The sequence below is a fragment of the Sus scrofa genome, chromosome 15, assembly GCF_054392235.1.
Source record: "Sus scrofa isolate SSC_HxYL_T2T_F1_AM1 chromosome 15, Sscrofa_HxYL_maternal_Yorkshire_Landrace_v2.0, whole genome shotgun sequence".
Lineage (NCBI taxonomy): Eukaryota > Metazoa > Chordata > Mammalia > Artiodactyla > Suidae > Sus > Sus scrofa.
The window spans coordinates 50964752-50985798 of NC_139397.1; the positions used below are offsets into that span (position 1 = coordinate 50964752).

Below are 21047 nucleotides of genomic sequence, written 5' to 3' on the forward strand. Positions count from 1 at the left end.
ATGTTCATCAACTTCTGAATAAATAAAATGTGTATTTATAAAATATATTATTCATCAATAAAAAGTAATGAAATATTGATACATGCTACAAATGTTTCAAAACTTTACTGCAGTCACATAAGCTATCATAATGTGTGATTCTGTTTATATGAAATGTACAGAATAGGTAGATCTATGAGGACAGAAAGTAGATCAGTGGCTTTTTGGAGCTGGAAGATGTAGGGAGGAAATGGGAAGGGGCTGGTGATGGGTATGAAGTTGTTTTAGGGATGATGAGGATATTAAAAAATAAGTTATAATGATCATTACATAATAACAGTTAACTCCTTTGAGGTCCCTTTGAGTTAATCAGCCATCATCCAATGTGGCCTATGAACAGAACACCAGGTAATCTGGGTACTCCATACATCAGAGGTCTTACATTTAAAGAATCATATTTATCATTTTTTTTCTTACTATTGGTCCTTTTTTGTCCTCTCCAAGAAACCTCTCCTTTTTCTAAGACCATGAATATATTTTATTTCCTTTTCTTTTATAGGTTTCACAATTTCAGTTTTAGCTTTAGGATTATAATCCAATTCAATTTTTTTTGTGTGTGTATGGAAAGTGTGATAAATTTTTAGCTATTTTTTCCACCTTATGATAACCAGGAATTCTGAACCCTTTTCTTGAGGTGGAAAAAATCTTCCTTCTCACTGCTTTGATTTTTTTGTTGTTAAAATCATTTGATGATATAAATATGGTTCTATCTCTGAATTCTCTGTTCTGTTCCAGTGATTTTTCACCAGGATTATGCCAATATATTGTTTTGATTAGTGTGGTTACAGAGTAATTATTGAAACCAAGAAGAGTGAAACCACCAATGTTGTTCTTCCTCTGCAAAGTTCTTTGGCTATGCTGAATCCATTGTAACTCCATGTAATTTTTTTTTTTTTTTTTTTTTTTTTTTTTGTCTTTTTGCTATTTCTTGGGCCGCTCCCGCGGCATATGGAGGTTCCCAGGCTAGGGGTCGAATCAGAGCTGTAGTCTCCGGCCTACGCCAGAGCCACAGCAACGCGAGATCCCAGCCTCGTCTGCAACCTACACCACAGCTCACAGCAATGCCGGATCGTTAACCCACTGAGCAAGCGCAGGGACCGAACCCGCAACCTCATGGTTCCCAGTCGGATTCGTTAACCACTGCGCCACGACGGGAACTCCTCCATGTAATTTTTTAACAAATTTGTTCATTTCCAAGGAATTTTAATAGGGATTGCACTATATACCCACAGGTCAATTTGGGAGAGTAACTTTAACAAATGTTGGATCTTAACCATTTATGGACATGGAACATCTCCCATTTATTGAGGTCATTAATTGTTTCACCAATGTTTTACAGTTTTGTAATTTTTAATATTGAAGCTCTACATTTTTGTTAATTTTATTTCTAAATATTTATGCACTTTCATACTACCTGTTGTATATCAATTTTTATATTATTTTCAATTTGTTGTCACCATAAAGAAATATATATTCGTATATATTTGCTTATTAGCTTTAGGAATTTATTTGTAAACTGCTTATCTTATACATAAATATTTTTCATCTGCAAATAAAGGCAATTTCATGTCACCTTTCCCAAAGTTTTTGTCTTGCATTTCTTTGTCATGCCCTATTGCACTGGACACAACCTCCAGTATCTTGTTGAGTAGAAGTGATGAGAGGGGATATATTTGACTTATGCCTAATTTTAATGAGGAAATGTTCAATAATAACCATGATGTGAGCAAGAGTTGTCTTGTAGATGCCACTTATCAGGTTGAAGTTTTCTTCTATCCCCATTTTGTAGAGAGTTTTATGAGTGGTAAGTATTTTGTCAAATTTCTGCATTTATTACATATAAGACTTTTCTACTTTATGCTATAAACTCTTTTACGTTGAATTATCTTGACTGATTTTCAAATGGTAAACAAGCCTTGTACTCTTGGAATAATCTCTACTGGGTATATTATCAATTTTACATTAGACATGCTAATATTTTATAATTCATTTTTATGTCTTGGTTTAGAATTTATTTCCTCACAATGTTTATGTGGAGAGCATTTCTGGCTTCCTAAAATAAGTTCAGGAGTAGTAGATTATTATCCTCTACTTCCTAAAAGAGTATATTCATTTTTTCCTTAAATATTTGATATCATGTTCCAACAGAATTAATTGTACCAGTGTTTCCCTCTGAAGATTCTGATTGTGGGTTCATTTAACAGATACATGCCTATCCAGCTTTTTTAGTTCCTCTTGTGTCTATTTAATTTTGAAATCAGTCAATTCTATTAAGCTGTCAAAGTGAAGTATTGTATAACAAAAGAAACAGAATAGGTATTTTAAAAAGAGATATAAAATTGTCTTTATAAATAGATGCCATAAATGTTAATATAGAAAATGATAAGAAATCTAAAAATAAACTTCCAGAGCTAATAATATACAAGAATTATTGGTATTTCTTTATGCTGATAAATGTTTGCAATATTGTTATTTCTGAATGTTGTATATGCAGTGATTTGACTTCTGTCATTGCTCATATTGATGTTTGATTTTTCCTTTTTTTTTTCCCTTAAAAAATCTTGCTATATTTTCATCAATTTTATTCATCTTTTCTTAGAATCAACTTTGAGCTTTTTAGATTTTTCTATAATTTGTCCATTTTCTCTTTCTTTCAGTTCTCCTATCCTTTCTAGTTATTTTCTCCTAACTACTTTGGTTAAATATCTTAATTGCTTTGCTTACTGTTTCTAACTTCTTAAAGTAGAAATAACTGATTTTAAATCATTTGATTTTTTAAATATATGTACATTTCCAAAATTTTTTCTCTACTTTCAGCTGCTTTCCATATTTATTTTATAATTTCATTATCCTTTAGTTCAAATTATTTATGGTTTTTCTTGTCATTTTATTTTGACCTATAGCTGATTTATAAATGTACTTTGTTAAATTTACAAATATTCGTATCTTTTTTACATATATTATTGTTGTTAATTGGTAGTTTAGTTTTGTTATCTTTTTGCTGATTTTTGAATTAGGTTTGTTATACGTAAAGAACATGTACTTTTTTTGTTTGTTTGTTTGTTTGTTTGTTTTTGTTTGTTTGATCCCCTTGCTGTACAGAGGGAAAATTAAAACAAACAAAGAACATGTACTTTTAATGGTATGTGCTAGAACTGGCTTATTTTGATTTGAGACAATATTATATATTCAGAATTTTAACAAGCTTAAAATTGGATATGCCATACAAATCTGAAAACCCTTCAAAGTATAGTTTTTGTTTTCTTTGTTTTATGAAAGCTAATTTAATGTACAAAAAATGCACACAATATTTCAGTACTTTATATTTCTGGATGTCTTTTATGGCTCTGCATGATGTCTAACATGGTGACTATTTCATGTGCACTTGAAAAAAATCTGTAGACATCAATGCTATATATACATATTTTGTGCCGCAATGGTTAATACTGCATACAGATCTTCTACTTCTTTTGACCAAATATTAAGAAACTGTATTGAAATTCCCAAATGTAACTATGTATTTCTCTATTTCTTCCTTTAATTTTATCATTATGTTCCTCTTTATGTTGCTAATACTTTTGTTTTTAAATCTAATTAGTCTGATATTGATAAAGCCATAGCAGCAACATTTGCATAAAGTTATTTTGAAATTCACTTCACATCTATCTGTTTCTATATAGAGTGTCTACTATGTACAAAATGTATTTGGGACTTGCTTTTTGTACCTATTCTAAAAATTTCTACCTTTTAACATGAATGTTAGCTCCATTTATATACAATGCAATTATTGGTATGTTTTGGTGTATATCTACCAACTTGCTATTCATTTTCTAGCTTTGCCATCTGTCTTCTCTCCTCTGTTCTTCATTCCCCCCTGTTTTTTGGGTTAAGGAATTAATTTAGCATTGATTTTAACTTCTTTCTAAGTGTTTTAGCTATCCATATTTATAAACCTAAAAAATTTTGTTCTAGGCATAATACCTTATTCTCTTTGACACTGAGTCCACTTTAAGTTAAGCATGATATTACTTAGGTAAAATGTTACATGTTTGAAACTATCTAATTCTACTTTCTTAATATTTTGTATTATTATTTTTACATACTTTACCTCTACATATGTAAGCAATTCCCAGCAGGTGCTATGTTTGTATTAGATAGTCAATTGTCTTTTAAAGAAAAAAAAAATGCATAGTCTTTCATATTCATCCACTCATCATTTTCAATGCTTTCCATTTCTTTATATCTCAGTTTCCATATGGTATCATTTTCTTTATCCTGAGGAATTTTTTTTAGCATTTATTCTAGTATTATACACTTGCAATGAATTCTCTCAAATTCTCTCGTTTTCTTTATAACTTGAATATGTAAATATGCCCTCTAACTTATAAAGAAAATTTCATTGGATAAAAAGAATAGTAAGTTTCAAGTAAGTTTTTTTCCTCTCAGTACTTTATTTATTTATTTATTTTGTCTTTTTGCCTATTCTAGGGCCGCTCCCGTGGCATATGGAGGTTCCCAGGCTAGGGGTCTAATCCAGCTGTAGCCACAGTCCTACACCTGAGCCACAGCAACGTGGGATCAGAGCCGTGTCTGCAACCTGCACCACAGCTCGTGGCAATGCCAGATCCTTAACCCATCGAGTAAGGACAGGGATCAAACCCACAACCTCATGGTTCTTAGATTTGTTTCCTCTGCACCACAACAGGAACTCCTTTCTCAGCACTTTAGATATGTCTTTTGGCATCCACTGTTCTTGATGAAAAGCCATCCATCATTTATATCATTTATCTTCTGTATGAAATGTGTCAATTGTCTTTGGCTGCTTTTAAGATTATCTCTTTATCTTTTATTTCCTACAAGGTGACTATGATATGCCGAGGTTGCTCTTATTTTTATATTTCATATTCCTATGGATTTAGATATATTTATATTTTGTATTTATTGTGGTTGAGCTTCTTATTTTTATAAATTGAGTTCTGAGATTTAATTTAGTATAATCTACCCATTATGATTCAAAATGTTTTTTCTGACCCATTGTGTTTCTTCTCCTTTCTTGTGGACCTACAGTTACACATACTTTAAACCAGTTGATGGTGTGCCATTGGTTACTAAGGCTCTGGTCTTTCCCCTATTATTTTATTTCTATTTTTCTTATTGGATGAATTATTGTTACCTGTTTCATGTTTAATAAAAATTTGTTCAGTGATAGCCAATATGATTGCATGTTCACCCATTAAAATTTCTATTTCAAATACTACATGTGTAACTCTATTTTAAAATTTAAATTTTAAATTGTTTCCTTTTTTTTTTTTTTTTTTTTTTGCTTTTTAGGGCCACATCCATAGCATATGGAAGCTCCCAGGCTAAGGGTTGAATCGAAGCTACAGCTGCTGGCCTGCACCACAGCCACAGCCATGTGGGATCCAAACCACTTCTGCGACCTACATAATAGCTCACGCCAATGCTGGATCCTTAACTCACTGAGTGAGGCTAGGGATTGAACCCACGTCCTCATGGATGTTAGTCGGGTTCATCAACCACTGAGCCACAGAGGGAACTCCTGGTTCTTTTTTGATACTTTCATTTATCTACTATGGTTCCTCATCTATTTTCTAATGATAGATATTTTTTTTCCCTTAAGTCTTTCTGCATACTTATAAGACATACACTAGGTGATTTTAAAAAAAGCCCTTGCTGTTATTTCCATCATCTGTTCTATCTTGGAATCTACTTGTTTCTTTTTTAAAAAATTGGTAACATTTAAATTTAATTGCTGAGTAGCATTGAGAATTTTGTCTAGATACTCATGTTGCAACAGAACAAAGGGTGGGAGGAAAATGTAATTGTAATGTATACATGTAAGGATAACTTGATCCCCTTTGCTGTACAGTGGGAAAATAAATTTAAAAAAAAAACTCTGAGGAGTTTCATTTCTTTAAAAACCATAACATCTCAAATAAAGAAATTTTATGGATAAAAATAAATAAATAAATAAATTTAATTGTTAACAAGTTTTTCAAATAGATAAACTTTTCCCGCTCATTTGTAGGCTTACTAATTTTTAATTGTATGCTGTGGAGAGACTGGTTGCTTTGGACCACTTTCTGACAGCCAGTTGAATCACTGGTGAACCCTTGTTCCTGTCATGTTTGATTTTAATCTTTGTTAGGTTGAATCTATTTGGGTTTTGATCTTAGTCCTAGCATTAGACTGCTATCCAGATAGCCATGGAATTCCTGGGACCACCTATGAATCTCTGGCATGAGGAGAGAGGTACCATGGTCTGTACATGTTGTTCGAATTCTCTCAGCATGGCACAGCATTTGGCATCCCACTCCAAGTCTAGAGTCTCACTCTGCATGTGTAAAGTACAGTCCTCAACCAAGACCAGCCATGAATTCCCTTCCCCACCAATTCCAGCCAGCTCAGCAGCCTGCCTCTCATTTGCCTTTCCACTGAGAATTCTATGCTGCTTGTCATTTAATAACCTGTACTACTGATCATGGGAAAGTGCACACAGAGCAGAATGCTAGGCAGGCATGGCTCTCATCTCCTGGGTTTCTCTCCTGTCCAGGAATAATCCTTACTGCTTGTTATTTGGTGCCTGATAGTATGTGTTTAGTCTAGTTTTATAGTCATTTTGGTGGGAGAGCGCATATAATTCCAGTTAATCTATTGTGGGTAGAAAGAGAAGTCCCTGGATATGTTTCTTCTATTATCAATATTTTTTTCTAAAAGTGCCTGATTTTTAAAAGTGCAGCAGGAAATTCAAATTAACACACACACACATGCCACTTTTTTATAGTCAAAAAGTCCGAAGTCATGTCGTACTGAGCTTCTACTACGGCCCAAGAGCTAATCATTATTTCTAAATATTCATTAAAGGTAGACTCACCATCTCTGAATAAATCTTCTTTACCTTCAAGGGAAACTCTTCTGCACAGTATGTTACATATTCAGTTTTCCTAATCATATGCTGTTGTACAGTATGCGGATTCTGATTGATCCTATACAAATAATTACATTACCATGGAAGTGAAGACATTGTATAAAATAGGTTTGGGAAGAAGGGCTATCAATTTCTGTTGTATGTACTGCAGAGGCATCATAGATTTCCCCATAAGTGCTATCTACAAATATAGTATGACCACTTATATATACATATATTTTATCTATAAATACCTAGAATTAGCACAATTCAATATTAATAGAGCTTTAACCAAATGTCACTGGGGATTAGTTTCCTATGGCTGCCATAATAAAGTTCTACAAACTGGGTGGACTAAAACAACTGAAATTTGTTCTCTCTCACTTTCAGAGGCTGAAAGGCCAAAATCAAGCAGTTGGTAGGTTCATATTCCTTCTGAAGGCTCTAGGAAAGAATCTTTCCTTGTTTTTTTCCTTGCTTCTGGTGGCTGCTGGCAATCCTTTGTATTCCCTGGTTTGCACCTGTATCTTTCCAATGTATGTCCCATTGGCACATGGCCTTTATCCCTGTGTGTTTCCTCACTGTGTTTCTGTGTCCAAATTTCTCCCTTCTTATAGGGACACCAGTTGCTGGATTTAGAGGCAAACCTCATTCATTATGCATGCCTATGCTTTCCACTTCACACCAAAATTTCTAGCACAAGGTTAAATGAAAATGGTATAGTTTCCTTATTCTTCTGATGCTTATAGTAATATCTCTAATTGTTTCACTCTTAAGTATGAATTAGTAGTCTACGTCAACATTTTGATTATGTTCAGAAAGCATATTTCTTTAAGTGACCCTTGACATTGTATTGACCACTCAGCCTCCAGCCCACCACCTCTTCCAGCTTCAAGGAGCCCAACTGCATTAGTCATAGTGGGAGGCAAAGCCAAACTTCCCATCATAGAGGGTAAGGAGAGTTACTGCCTCACTCTCTGCCCAAGCAGAGAAAAATGCTGGAGTCTGGTTGACCAGATGTTCCTACCCCTGGGTGAGTGGCAGACAGGCAGTAAGCTGTGGTTCATGGTGGTGATGGTCTAGTAGCAGTGACCCACTGGTGTCAGAAGATTTCAGGGGCAGGTAGACTCTGGAGATGACTAGGGCATGGAGGACACTTCTGCACAGATAGCTGTTATTCAAGGCAGTGGGTGATTCCCATCACAAAAAGATATCCCCATAGGACAACTCAGAGGGAATGATCACTAGTCCCATTGGAAGATGAGAGAAAATTTCATAGAGGGAAATCACTCATGAAAGAAAAGATGTTTGATAGCAAAGAGAGAAGAATGAAACATTTCCTAGGCTATTTCTTTTACAGATCTTCATTTTTTTCCATTAGGAAAAGTTGCTATGGTATTAAAACTAGCCCAGCTAACTGCCTAGGAAACTTGATGATTTGAGCATATCAACTTTTGATACTGGTTACCATAAATTACTTCTTCTTAACACATTTTAAAAATATTTTGCATCATAGTCTGCCTGTTATCCAGAGAGGAAAAAAGATACAGAAAAAAACATCAAGTTAAAATTCCTCAGATGATCATTTTGTATTATTTTTAGTAAGCTCAATGACATTAAGCATTATCCACTAGTTTTATTTTAGGTATTCAGGAATGTTTTACTAGATTGTAATTTGTATAGACATATATACATTAATCATTTTGTATCACCTCTGGAATCAGCATTTTGCTTTTGTTAGAGTCATCACTAATAACCTTGTTCATGGGGTTATGAAACCATGTCTCCCACTGGAAAGAAGAAAACACGGTTACAAACTCCAAAATATCATTGTTCTTTTCTGTTCTTAACTGAAACTAAGTCCACAGCATCAGGTAGAACTACTGCTCTTGAATTTCAATCATTGTTCTTTGCTTTAGATATTATGTTCTTATTGTTAACAACAACTGCCAAGTCATAGCATCTGTTTATTTTGTATTAGGGGAAGTGATCCCAATTTAAAATGTAAGGCTTCCTGCTGTTTATGCATTGCCATTAGCCATCCACCCAAAAGAATTTGTCAAAATCACTATTATTTATTACTTATTGTCAAGTATATCATCACTCACTGAACTGAAGATCCATTCCAGATGAATAATTCAAACTATATAACCCATATTTTGCATTGCTTATAAATGACTACAGTTTTATTTGCTCTTATACAGCAATGATCATAGTGCAGGCAGGTTCACCTGAGGAATTTCATAACATCAAAGAGGTCCCAAGCATCCTATTTTGTATGAGAAACCACAAAGGGTTTATTGGGATAAATGAATTAAAATTAAGGCTCACAGTTTATCCTAGGATACCCAAGTAAGACAGGCAGAGGCAAAGATACACCCACCTCCCATGACCACACCCTCTATCCAAACATGCACAGACCTTGCTGCATTATGTTACATCGCATTATCATGTAGCAGAGAACCAGAAGGCAGGGACCACTGAACAATTAATCAGTGGGGCAGAGCAACAGTGAGGGAAAGAAAAGATAAAGAAAGAAGCCAGTGACAGCAGGAAACTAGAATGTGGCACCCAGACTCCCCAGGGAACACTTCGTATCCTTTAGAAGTCACAGGAACATCAAGATCTTGGGCTTAAATTCTAGGGAACATTCCGGTGTAACATTCAGGGAAAGCGGGGCGGGGGGGGGGAGCGTTGGTTAGCAAATCATGATGTGGAGGGGGGCACAGAAAGGTCTTCCCTCTCAAGATTGTATCTGTTTAGAATTTCCTACACTGTCAACCCTCTAATGTTAGTGAAAGCAATATCTGTTTTATACTGTCACAGAGCACTTAATTCTTTAAGAAACATTTACTAAGTCATAATCAACTATCAGTTAACTATGCATCTTAACATTTTCTTTCTTTTTTTTTTTTTTTTGTCTTTTTGCCATTTCTTGGGCCGCTCCCATGGCATATGGAGTTTCCCAGGCTAGGGGTCTAATCAGAGCTGTAGCCGCCAGCCTATGCCAGAGCCACAGCAACCCAGGATCCGAGCCACACCCGCAACCTACACCACAGCCCACGGCAATGCCAGATCATCAACCCACTCAGCAAGGGCAGGGGTCGAACCCGCAACCTCATGGTTTCTAGTCGGATTCGTTAACCACTGTGCCACGATGGGAACTCCTGCATCTTAACATTTTCTAATGAACCATCTCTGTGGACTTTCACAATAAATGGGTTTTTTTTTTCTTTCTTTCTTTTTTTTTTTCTTTTTAGGGCCATACCTGAGGCATATGGAAGTTCCAGGCTGGGGTCAAATCGGAGCTGTGGCTGCCAACTTATGTCACAACCACAGAAATACCAGATCCCAGCTGAGTCTGCAACCTATACCACAGCTCATGGCAACACTGAATCCTTAACCCACTGAGCAAGGCCAGGGATCAAACCTACGTCCTCATGGATATTAGTCAGGTTCATTACTGCTGAGCCACAATGGAAACACCCTATTTTTTTCATATTTTATTTGATCCTCCACCTGCCCCAGGTGGATATTTGCCTCTAGTTTGTCTAGCACTGATATATCCTCAGGGATTGCATCTTTCTTCTTTTAGAAATTATATCTCCTTCAACCCAACCTGGTGGTTTCAGCAATGGCCATCATATTTGTGCAGGATCTCAATGTCTTGGCCATAGCAGGTTGGTGCTGGAATAAGCAGCTGATCCACCCAGGGCCCTGCAGAGTACCTTCTCTATTTGGAACTGAGGATGGCAGTGAGTGGACCTCCAGAAGTAGAAACTCTGCAAAGAGAGCTTTGGAAACTTGTAGGATGCTTTCTACATGTCACATGCAAGATGCTGATTTGTTGTAGGGAAAGAATGATGCTGATGTTTAAAGAGAAGAAGAGATGAAAAATGAGAGAGTGATGGTGACATTCAGGTCCCTGGTTCCAGCTCTACCTGAGGTCCAGTTGCACACCTGTATCTTTTCATTTTCCTATGGTTGTGTTGCCCATATCTTTTTTTTTTTTAATTTCCTGGATCATGAGTCAATGTATTCATCTTTTATCCAAGGAGGTTTCTATCTTTTGTAACCAATAGTCCTGCCGAATTCACCTCCTTTTCAGTATCTCCTGCCTTAACTGACACTATTATTTCAGGCCCCCATTATTCTTCTGAAGGAATAATAGCAGAGCTCTAACTCATCCCCTTGCCATAGTAAACTCTTACTTCAATTCATGATCTATAATATAACTAGAGAGGATTTTCCAAATGCAAATCACATCATGTTGCATCCTGCACAGTATTTTCAGTGGTTTCTAAATAACGATCTCAGAACACATGATCCAGACTTTCTATTTGGGAAAAATCTTCCAACATTCAGCACCTTGAGAGACAAATGCCATGGGGTGCAGTGCCTGATACCAAGCTTCCTGGAATCCAGGCCAGGTTTCGCTGACTGAATATCTCACCCAGGAACGTCATATATATGAGTCAAAGAGGGAGGTTGATCAGAGTCAGTCCACCTCAGTGCTACTGTCCGAAATAGCGGGAGTCGTAATTCCAGTTCAGGAATCTAAGTAGCCCATGCCTGCAGCCCCAACCCTGTTCTGTGCTCCCATCAATCACACAAGCCACTCGGGCGAGTGAGGAACTTGGTCCTCTAGTACCAGGCAAGACCACTCGGTTACCTTCAGTCATCACCTGCAAACTGGGCATGAGCCCCTCAGCCAAGCTGGGAGTGGGTGGGGGATACAGGGCTACCACGAGCAACTCACAGCTGACCACAGCTTTTACGAGGGAGGACTCTGCAAAGAGCCTAGAAGAACACACATGACCACACTTAAATATTACCTATCAAGTTATATAAAAAGGGCATCATCCATTATAGGGAAATGCAAATTCAACAACAGTGAGATACCCCAACATGCCTACAAGCATGGCTAAAATCCAGAACACTGACAATACTAAATGCTGGAGAGGATGTAGAGCAACAGGAACTCCATGTTACTAGTGAGAGTAGAAAAAAAAAATACAGTCACTTTGGGAGACACTTTGGCAGTTTCTTATACAATTAATCATACTTTCACAATACGATCCACCAATCACTCTCCTCAGTATTAACCCAAAAAAGTTAAAAACCTATGTCCTCACAAAAGCCTGCACACAGTTGTGGCTTTATTCATAATTGCCAAAACTTATAAAGAACTGAAAGATTTTCAGCTGACAATGGGTAATTAAACTGTGGTCCATCCAAACAATGGGCTATGATTTAGTGCTTAAAAGAAATGAGCTATCACAACATGAAAAGACACAGAGGAGAGTTCCCACTGGGGCTCAGTGGAAACAAACCCGACTAGTATTCATGAGGATGCGGATTCGATACCTGGACCCACTCAGTGGGTTAAGGATCTGACGTTGCTGTGGCTGTGATGTAGGCTGGAAGCTGCAGCACTGATCCAACTCTTAGCCTTGGAATTTTCATATGCCACATATGCAAGTGATCCTTAAAAACAAACAAACAAACAAACAAAAAACACGGAGGAAACTAAATGCATATTGCTAAGTGAAAGAAGCCAAGTTGAAAGGGCTACAGACTATATAATTAAAACACTATGATATTCTGAAAAGGCAAAACTATGGAAACCATGAAAAGATCAGTGGTTAAGGGCACAGAGGAGGGATGAATAGGTGGAGTGCAGAGGCATTTTTAGGGCAGAGAAAATTCTCTGTTATGATGCCAGAATGATGGACACATGTCTTTATCCATTTGTCCAAATCCCCAGAATGCACATTAGAGTGACCCCTAGTGTAAACTCTGAACACTTGGTGATTTTTGTATGTCAAAGGCGGCTCATCCATGGTCACAAATACGCCATTGGTGGGGATGCTGATAATGGGGGGAAGCTGTGCATATGAGAGGAAGGGGGATATGGGAAATCTCTGTACCTTCCCCACAATTTTGTTGTGAACCTAGAACTGCTCTAAAAATATAAACCATTTTTAAATTATGCTGAAAAATGTAACGTTAGCATTTTAATAGACCAAGACACCTTTTATAGATTCCCCTTGATAAGACGACTAGGAGTGATTGCTTTTGGATTTTATCTAAAGCTCTCCTGCTAGACTTTACTCCCCTGAATAACAGGTTAATTCACTTCTTACATTCAGTATTTACTGTCTCTAGAATTTTAAACCCCTCCTATTCTGGTACTTTCTACACTTTCTGTATCAATAGAAATAAATTGCTAAAGTATCTTCATATGACTTTATAGTCACATAAAGAAAAAAAAATCAAGCTTTTTATTCCAAAGTATTGTATGTACTTATCTATTTTTATGCTTCAAGAACTTTTCTTCCTCTAAAACTCCCCTAAGAAATCAAGAAAATTCCTTCTTAGTTCCTTATTCCCTGTTAGTTGTCATGGACTGTGTGAATGTTTTCTGTTTTCTGCCACTTTGAAGCATTTGAAGAGAGGGTTAACAAAGAAACCTATTCTTTTATTCATTTGGGGGGAGTTCAGCTGTTTTCACTCTGTTTAAATTAAAAAAGCCTTTTGATACTATCTGCAAAATGAAAGCAAACAAAATTTCATAAGAAAATATATTAAATTAAAAGCCAGTTAATACAAAGATTACATTTGTTTAATATTTTTAAAAAGGAGAATAACATTGGTCTTGAGAAATATATTATTGAGATGAATAAAATTTCATGCTTGAAGGATACCCTGACACAAAAATATTACTGAAAATCTAGAGTGGAGGCAATTTAGGGAATGTCATCTAAATTAATGCAGTTCAGTGGTCTAGTTCTTCATAGATGGTTTTAACAGGTGACCTTACCCCAAGGTAGAATGTCCTCTCTCCTTTTCTTTCATTTTGGTGGTCCTTAATTCCTTAAATATCTACTCCTTGGAGATCCCACTGTGGCTCAGAGGTTACAAACCCAATTAGTATCCATGAGAATGGGGGTTCAATACCTGGCCTCCATCAGTGGGTTAAGGATCTGGCATTGCCATGAGCTGTGGTGTCGGTTGCAGACAAGGCACGGATCCCAAGTTTCTGTGGCTGTGGTGTAGGCTGGCAGCTGTAGCTCTGATTCAACCCCTAGCTTGGGAATCTCCATGTGCTGCAGATGTGGCCCTAAAACACACACACACATCCCTCACTCACATAGTGCCCCTACTAGACCTTTTGTGGGTGTTCTTCCAACAGTCAAACACCTGTTTCCTAGACATGTGGTTCTGAGAATCCCCTGCCTATTTTCACCACAGACCTGGGAGAGAAGGAGCAGCAGGCATCCAGCCACTAAGCCCCTAACTGTGAGCGATGTTAATCCCTCTTTGGCTGTTGGACACTGACCAGAAATCCTGCCCCCAGACTTGTGCATGGTCTCCCTCTGCCTACTCCCCAACGTGCTCATGAGAAATGCCCCTTCCTAGCACAGTTCTCTCTGGTTCCCACTTAGTCACATTTTCAGAAGTTGTGTCAACCAAACCTCACATATTTGCCTCAGGGAAACTTTTTTCCATGAAAAGAAACTGGAATCCATTTCTTAACCTTTTCTTTGTAAATCACAAAGGGCTCTGGGAAACCTAAAACAGAATCTACAACTACTTTCTTCACTCATCATAAAAGATCTTCAAGTCCTATTCAGATCTCATCTTTGCTTTGAAGTCTTTTCCAAATGCTCCAGAAATTATTTATATTCCCTCGCTCTCACCACAGCATATATTGTTTGAAGGATTCACCCGTTCTTTTCACAGGCTAAACTGCATTGTTTAGACTTCTTTATATGTGTGTCTATTCATTGCTGTATCCCAGGGTATTTTTATGTAGAACTAAGTCCAATATCTAACCACATAATGTATTTTTTTTAAATCTGCCGTTTAGTTATTCTTTCTACTAAGTTGCATATCAAGGAAGGCAGCTTTGTTAATTATGGAGAGATAGTGGTCATTTAAAAATAGCAGATAAAATATTGTTCCTAAACAATGGGCATATTTTCTCAGAATAGAATTTTAAGGGGAAATTAACATTAATCCCAACAGCACACTTACAACACCATGAATGTATAGATTCTACCTGTCTAGGAGAACTTAATTTACTATATTTACCTGGCAAGAGCCTTCTGATACTTGTATTGATAAATTTATTTCAAGTTCATTTCTGCTCCAGTGCAGCCAGATTTGTTTCTGCTAAGAAAATGCCAGCATGGATTTGTGCACATTTAAATAATACAAGGGTGACTCCTCTCTACTGGACATCAGAGAAATTAGAATTGCAGGAGTGCTGACTCAAGAAGAAAGGAGATGTCAAATAATGTTATGTCCATTGACAAAACTGAATCAGTAATTTTCTAAAACTTCCCACACAGTGTCTGATGGCCTTGCAGATTAATTCAACACATAAGGATCCAAATTTACTCAAAATTAAGGCTCCCGCCCTCTCCCCCACCTTTTAATAAGGACGTTTAGTGACTGTTTAGGAATATTGAAGTTTTTGTGATCAGTTTTTGTAATTAACTTTTGGACATTTGAAACCAAGGCATATATATTTTTAGAAATAGGACTACGATTTGATCCATCTGTGCTACTAAGGTCTTCCATTTCTTGATGTCTCATGAAATTAAAAAAGCAAAAAAAAGTCTCATAATTATTTATTATTTATTTTGACTTTTATAAATTTCAGTTTGGGATTCATGAAGATTTAAGCTATGACAGTTTGTGCTTGGAAAACCATAAATATATTTTGGTTCTGAATTGTGTTTAACAATTTAGAGTGCTTTCTTTATTTTAAACAGTGGTCTTTAGCCTGAAAATAGTTTATTTGGTTACTTTATTATCTCTCTATCTCCCTTTCTCACTACCTACTAAAAAATTATCACAGTTGATTTACAATGTTCTGTCAATTTCTGCTGTATAGCAAAGTGACCCAGTCATACATATATATACATTTTTTTCACATTATTCTCCATCATGTTCCATCACAAGTGATTAGATATAATTCCCTATGCTATACCGCAGGACCTCGTTGCTTATCCACTCCAAATGCAATAGTTTGCATCTACTACCCCTTAACTCCCAGTCCATCCCACTCCCTCCCTCTCCCTCTTGGCAGTCACAATCTATTCTCCCAGTCCATGAGTTCATTTCTTTTCTGTGGAAAGGTTTGTTTGTGCCATATATTAGATTCCAGATATGTGATGTCATATGGTATTCTTTTCATCCTTTTTGAGTTATTCTGTTTAAAGTGTCTCATATAACTTCGCGGAAAAGGTTTTTTGACCTCTTTTCATTTGCATCCATATATTGGTATTACGTCAATTATGTAACAATTTTAAGCCTTTTGTTTTACAGAGTTAAAAAATGACCAGGCATTCTATATCATCAGGGCCCTGGGTTTATGGGTATATGTTTGTGTTTATGGATAGATATGTATATCTATGTGTGGTTTTTCTTATATGAATACAAATTTGTTCTTACAAATAAGTCTCCTTTCCCCTTTATGTGTATCAAGATAATACCTGCTTTTCCTTACCTTATTTCAATAAAAACTGTATTGCTTTTATTTGCATTTTGTTTCCACTTTTTTACTGATCCCACTAGCTAACGTGTTCTCTCTTCTCATCGTTCTGCTATCTCTTCCCTGAAATCCTGCATTCCTGCCTAGTGTTTCTTCATACATGCAGAAATTTTATTTTCCTAATTTTTGCAGCACTTCTTAGTTTCCTTGTGGCATGCATAAGCACAACTTATAATTACTAATTCATTCCTTTCTCTTTTTTTTTTGCTGAAATTTCGTTCTTGGTCATTTTACACTTTTCTACACAATAGCCAATGTCCCCTGGCATATACTTAGAGAATATTTTGCACATGCAGCAGGAAACATCTACAAGATTGTCCATGACATTTATATATTCTCCATAAACATATGAGAATCAATAGCAGCAGCTTAGTGGTAGAAGACTAGAAGGGAAACCACTTTTAGAAAGAACAGACCCATGTTGCACAGAGAAGTACTAAGAAAAGGCCTGAGACTTAGGGGAGAAGAGAGCCTGCTACCATGAAAGATGGAAGGAGCTGGGAAATGTGCAGAACAGAAGGTGGAAGTCTTAGAAAGACACAATTTCTGACAGTAATGTAACTTGTAAGGAAAGAAATCCTTGGAGGCTTACAGTAAACATGAAAAGGGAAACCATAGGTCATTAGGGTCCTCCAGAAACAAAAGAGAACAAAACTGAACCAATTAGAATCTAAAACCTCATCCAATAAAACTTGTCAAAAATGAAAGAATATATGAATTTGCTTATTGGAAAGAGCTTCTATGCATCTAGGAAATTGAGTTAGAATGGTCAATTCAAAGATATAACCTAAATATGTTTGACTGTAAATAAAATCATGGACATGGAGAACAGACTTGTGGTTGCCAAGGGGGAGGGAGTAGGACGGATTGGGAATTTGCGGTTAATAGATGCAAATTAATGCCTTTAGAATGGATAAGCAATGAGATCTTGGTGTATAGCACTGGGAACTATATCTAATCACTTATGATGGAGCATGATAATGTAAGAAAAAAGAATATATACATGTATGGGTAACTGGGTCACTTTGCTGTACTCTAGAAAAATGACAGGACACTAAACCAGCTATAATGGAAAAAATAAAAATCATTATAAAATAAAAAATAAAAAAGAAACATTTTCTAAGCTCTCAGGCAAAATAACTAAGTCCCTTACAAAGGAAATAAAATCAAGCTGGTATTAGACTTCTTGAAAGCAACACAGAAAGGAAGGTACAAGAAAAGCAACATTTGAAATCAATTCAATAAAAGAGAGGCAACTATTAACATTTAGTCAAGTTATCCTTCAAGTGTGAGTACATGGAAAATGTTATTAAAACGTTAGAGCTAGGGGAACATTTTGCTCAGGATCTCTTCCTTGGGCACAGACTAGACAGTGAGTTTCATCTCACCAAGACACAACCCGGGAGCTGGCACAACACTGTAAATCAACTATACTTTAATAAAAAATTTTAAAAAATATTAAAAATACTGAACTGAAGGAATTCAACAAATACCAGTGCTGAGCCCCAAACATATGGAATGTGTACCCAAAATAAATCAAAGCTGGGCAAGAGCGGTCATGGATAATAAGATCAAAATAACAAACTAAAACAAATCGGAAGGAGAAACTACATTAAGCTCATCAATTGTCATATAAATATTGATTAGACACCATTTAAATTTGATAAAGCCAAAGTAAATGTTTGAGTTAGGAAAAAAGTATGTAGGTCATTATTTAAGGTATCATAATAAAGATAACCACTAGAATAAAATTGCACAACTTCCTAAATATAGTAAGAAATAGAAATAAATAAGAATTCATGGAGAAAGGAACACAGTGAATACAATAATATACAGTAAATGTCCCCAAAAAACATAAAATTTATATCACTATGTTGTGTAACAGAAACTAATGTAATATTATAAGACAACAATACTTCAATTTGGAGTTCACATTGTGGTGTAGTGGAAATGAATCCGACTAGTATCTATAAGGATGTGGGTTCCATCCCTGGTTTTGCTCAGTGGGTAGGGGATCTGGCATTGCTGTGGGCTGCAGTGTAGGTTGCACACGTGGCTCATATCCCACATTGCTATAGCTGTGGCATAGGCCAGCAGCTGTAACTTCAATTTTACCTCTAGCCTGGGAACCTCCATATGCCATAGAATCATTTTTTAATTAAATTTATAATTTATAAGTATAAGTGAGCATAAGTCAATGATTAAAAACATATTTTAGAGAAGAGACAAACCTAAAAGTAAAGTGAACTGGAAAAACTGAAAATAAAGGGATAGGCATAGGTATTACAGAGCAAACACCAAAAATCAAATAACATAGTTGCAAAAGACAAGGTAGAATTCAGGCTAAAAACTTTAAATGAGGTTTGTTTGTTTGTTTTTTAAATGGAGGATGCTGTATTTAAAAGGCCTCAATTCACAATAAAGATGCAATAGTGATAAAGATCTACAGACCAAATACTATAGAAACTATTACCATTAAGTAGAAACTAAAGGAGATACAAGAAGAAACAAAATGGAAAGACACAAATTTAAGAAGGCTAACACGTGATTCTCAATCCAAGATGTGGAAAAAGAACTAAAAATAAAAAGAACCAAGGAGGCATGAATTGTCTCATCAGTTCAGATTTTATGAATATATATCTCACTTTGTCCTCAGATAACAGAGAATAACAAGGTATCTAAAAAAAAAAAAAAGCCCATTAGGACAAAAGAAAAGCTCAGTAAGCTCTATAAAGTTGAAGAGTAAATGAAACTTCTATGATGTTATTGCAGGCTGGTATATACAGTTCGTGCTAAGGGCACCAAAGAAGACAGCAAACAGCAAAAGCCACATAGATGTCCAGACTAGGCCAACATGGTTCTGGAGCCTTGGGTCTGTTGGCAGAAAATGGCATTCCTTCAGCCTTTCAGGTAAGCACAACTGTCTACTACAACTGTTCTTCATTCTGCCCACTGTTCACAGTGGTTTCTGAAGCTCTGCCATTACTCCAGAGTCCAAGGGCGAACTTTCATAACTTCCCCACAGGGCTGAGGTCATAACTGGAATCACACTTTTTTTTCCATCACGTTCAGATGTTGTCCCAGAAATTACCAGGTCTCTTAATATCTCAGAGGCCTTCAAGTCTTACATGGTACCCACTGTCTGTGGTTTTAAGGATGGTTATTTCTGCTTGCTGTGGAACTCAGCTTCCTAAAGCAAATACAGACATGGTCTCCTTTATATTTTGTATCCAGAATTCAAATTATGTTTCCATATTTGTTTAAGTAATTCTTTCAAAGAATCCATTTCAACAAGACTCAGAATGCTTAAAAGTTTAGCCTATTGTATACTTCTCTGATTTCTCCAATTTTGTTCCAAGCTAGCACTTATGTAAACAAAAATAATGAAAACCTATTGTGTAGCACAGAAAAATTATTCAACAGTTTATAATAACCTATATGAGAAAAATGAATGAATATATATGTATCAGTATGACTGATTCACTTTGCTGTACACCTGAAACTAATACAATATTGTAAGTCAATTATACTCCAATAAGATTAAAATGAAAATTTTATGGGTGTTCCATTAAGGTTAATTAAATAACAGAGAAGTTCTTCAAACCTCATTCTGGTTTTATTAAAAGGCCATCTTTTAAGTAAATCTTTGAAGGTTTTAAAAATTTTCTCCCAGCCAGAAACATAAGTAACTTACCCCTAGAATGAAATATTTTAAAATACTGGGACTTCAACTGGATGAATTATTTCCTCTTCATTTTCACTAGGACTTTTAACTTCTGTTCTCTTTTGAACTACTGCTTTATATGTTCTGCCTGCCCCAATCTAGATACCACCAACTATTTTCTTCCAACTATTTCTAGCCAAGCACTAGCAAAAATCACATAAACCTCCTGAGTCGTATTCCTACATGTTTATGTTTTTTTAAAAAAAAAAATTCATTGAGTTGCATTTTCAGTATTATTCCTTCAGCCCTTAATTGGCTATTTTTCACTCCCTATGGTGGGTCTTTGCAACTTTTGCCATGTTTTCCAGAAGCCAAAATTTCCCCTCAGTTCTAGTTAGTTATCATCATTACCTAGCTTCAGACCTCAAAAGGACAGAGAAGCTGAACAGATTCTCACATTTTTTCCCTTCCAGTACTTTCTCTACTCCTATATGGGGACACCCCCCTTTGCATCCTTTCCACCTCTTCAGAACCTCGTGCTTTGTAGTTCAGCAGCTGGCAAAGATACTCTGCTCTACTGCATTTGGTGCTGGGAATACATAGATGAGCAATACATTCTCATGACCCCTCCTTAAAGAAGACCTGACGGTTTAGGGAGAAACAGAGTAGAAAACATCATTTTACACTACAGTTCTTCCATGAAAGGAACTGGAGACCATGGTTCTCTTTAAACTTAAGGAGTGCCCCTTGTCAAGAACAAGAACGTTGTCTCAAAGGAATAGGCAGAGATAGATCTGGAGACTCAAACACAAGGGATGAAGTGAAGTCACTTGGGAAAGATTTTTGAGGGC

General features: G+C 36.2%; 1 protein-coding gene across 6 annotated transcripts in view; it reads right to left on the bottom strand.

The window, feature by feature from the left end:
• The window catches only part of LOC146395835 (uncharacterized), an 811516-nt gene that overhangs the window by 654800 nt on the left and 135669 nt on the right, over window positions 1-21047 (bottom strand). The window contains exon 2 of one of the 6 annotated variants that reach the window (XR_014829729.1): window positions 12335-12454. The exons of the other annotated variants lie outside the window; for them this stretch is intronic. The gene's annotated coding sequence lies outside the window, so the exon portion shown is untranslated. The remainder of the gene's footprint in view (window positions 1-12334; window positions 12455-21047) is intronic. 6 annotated transcript variants of the gene reach the window in all.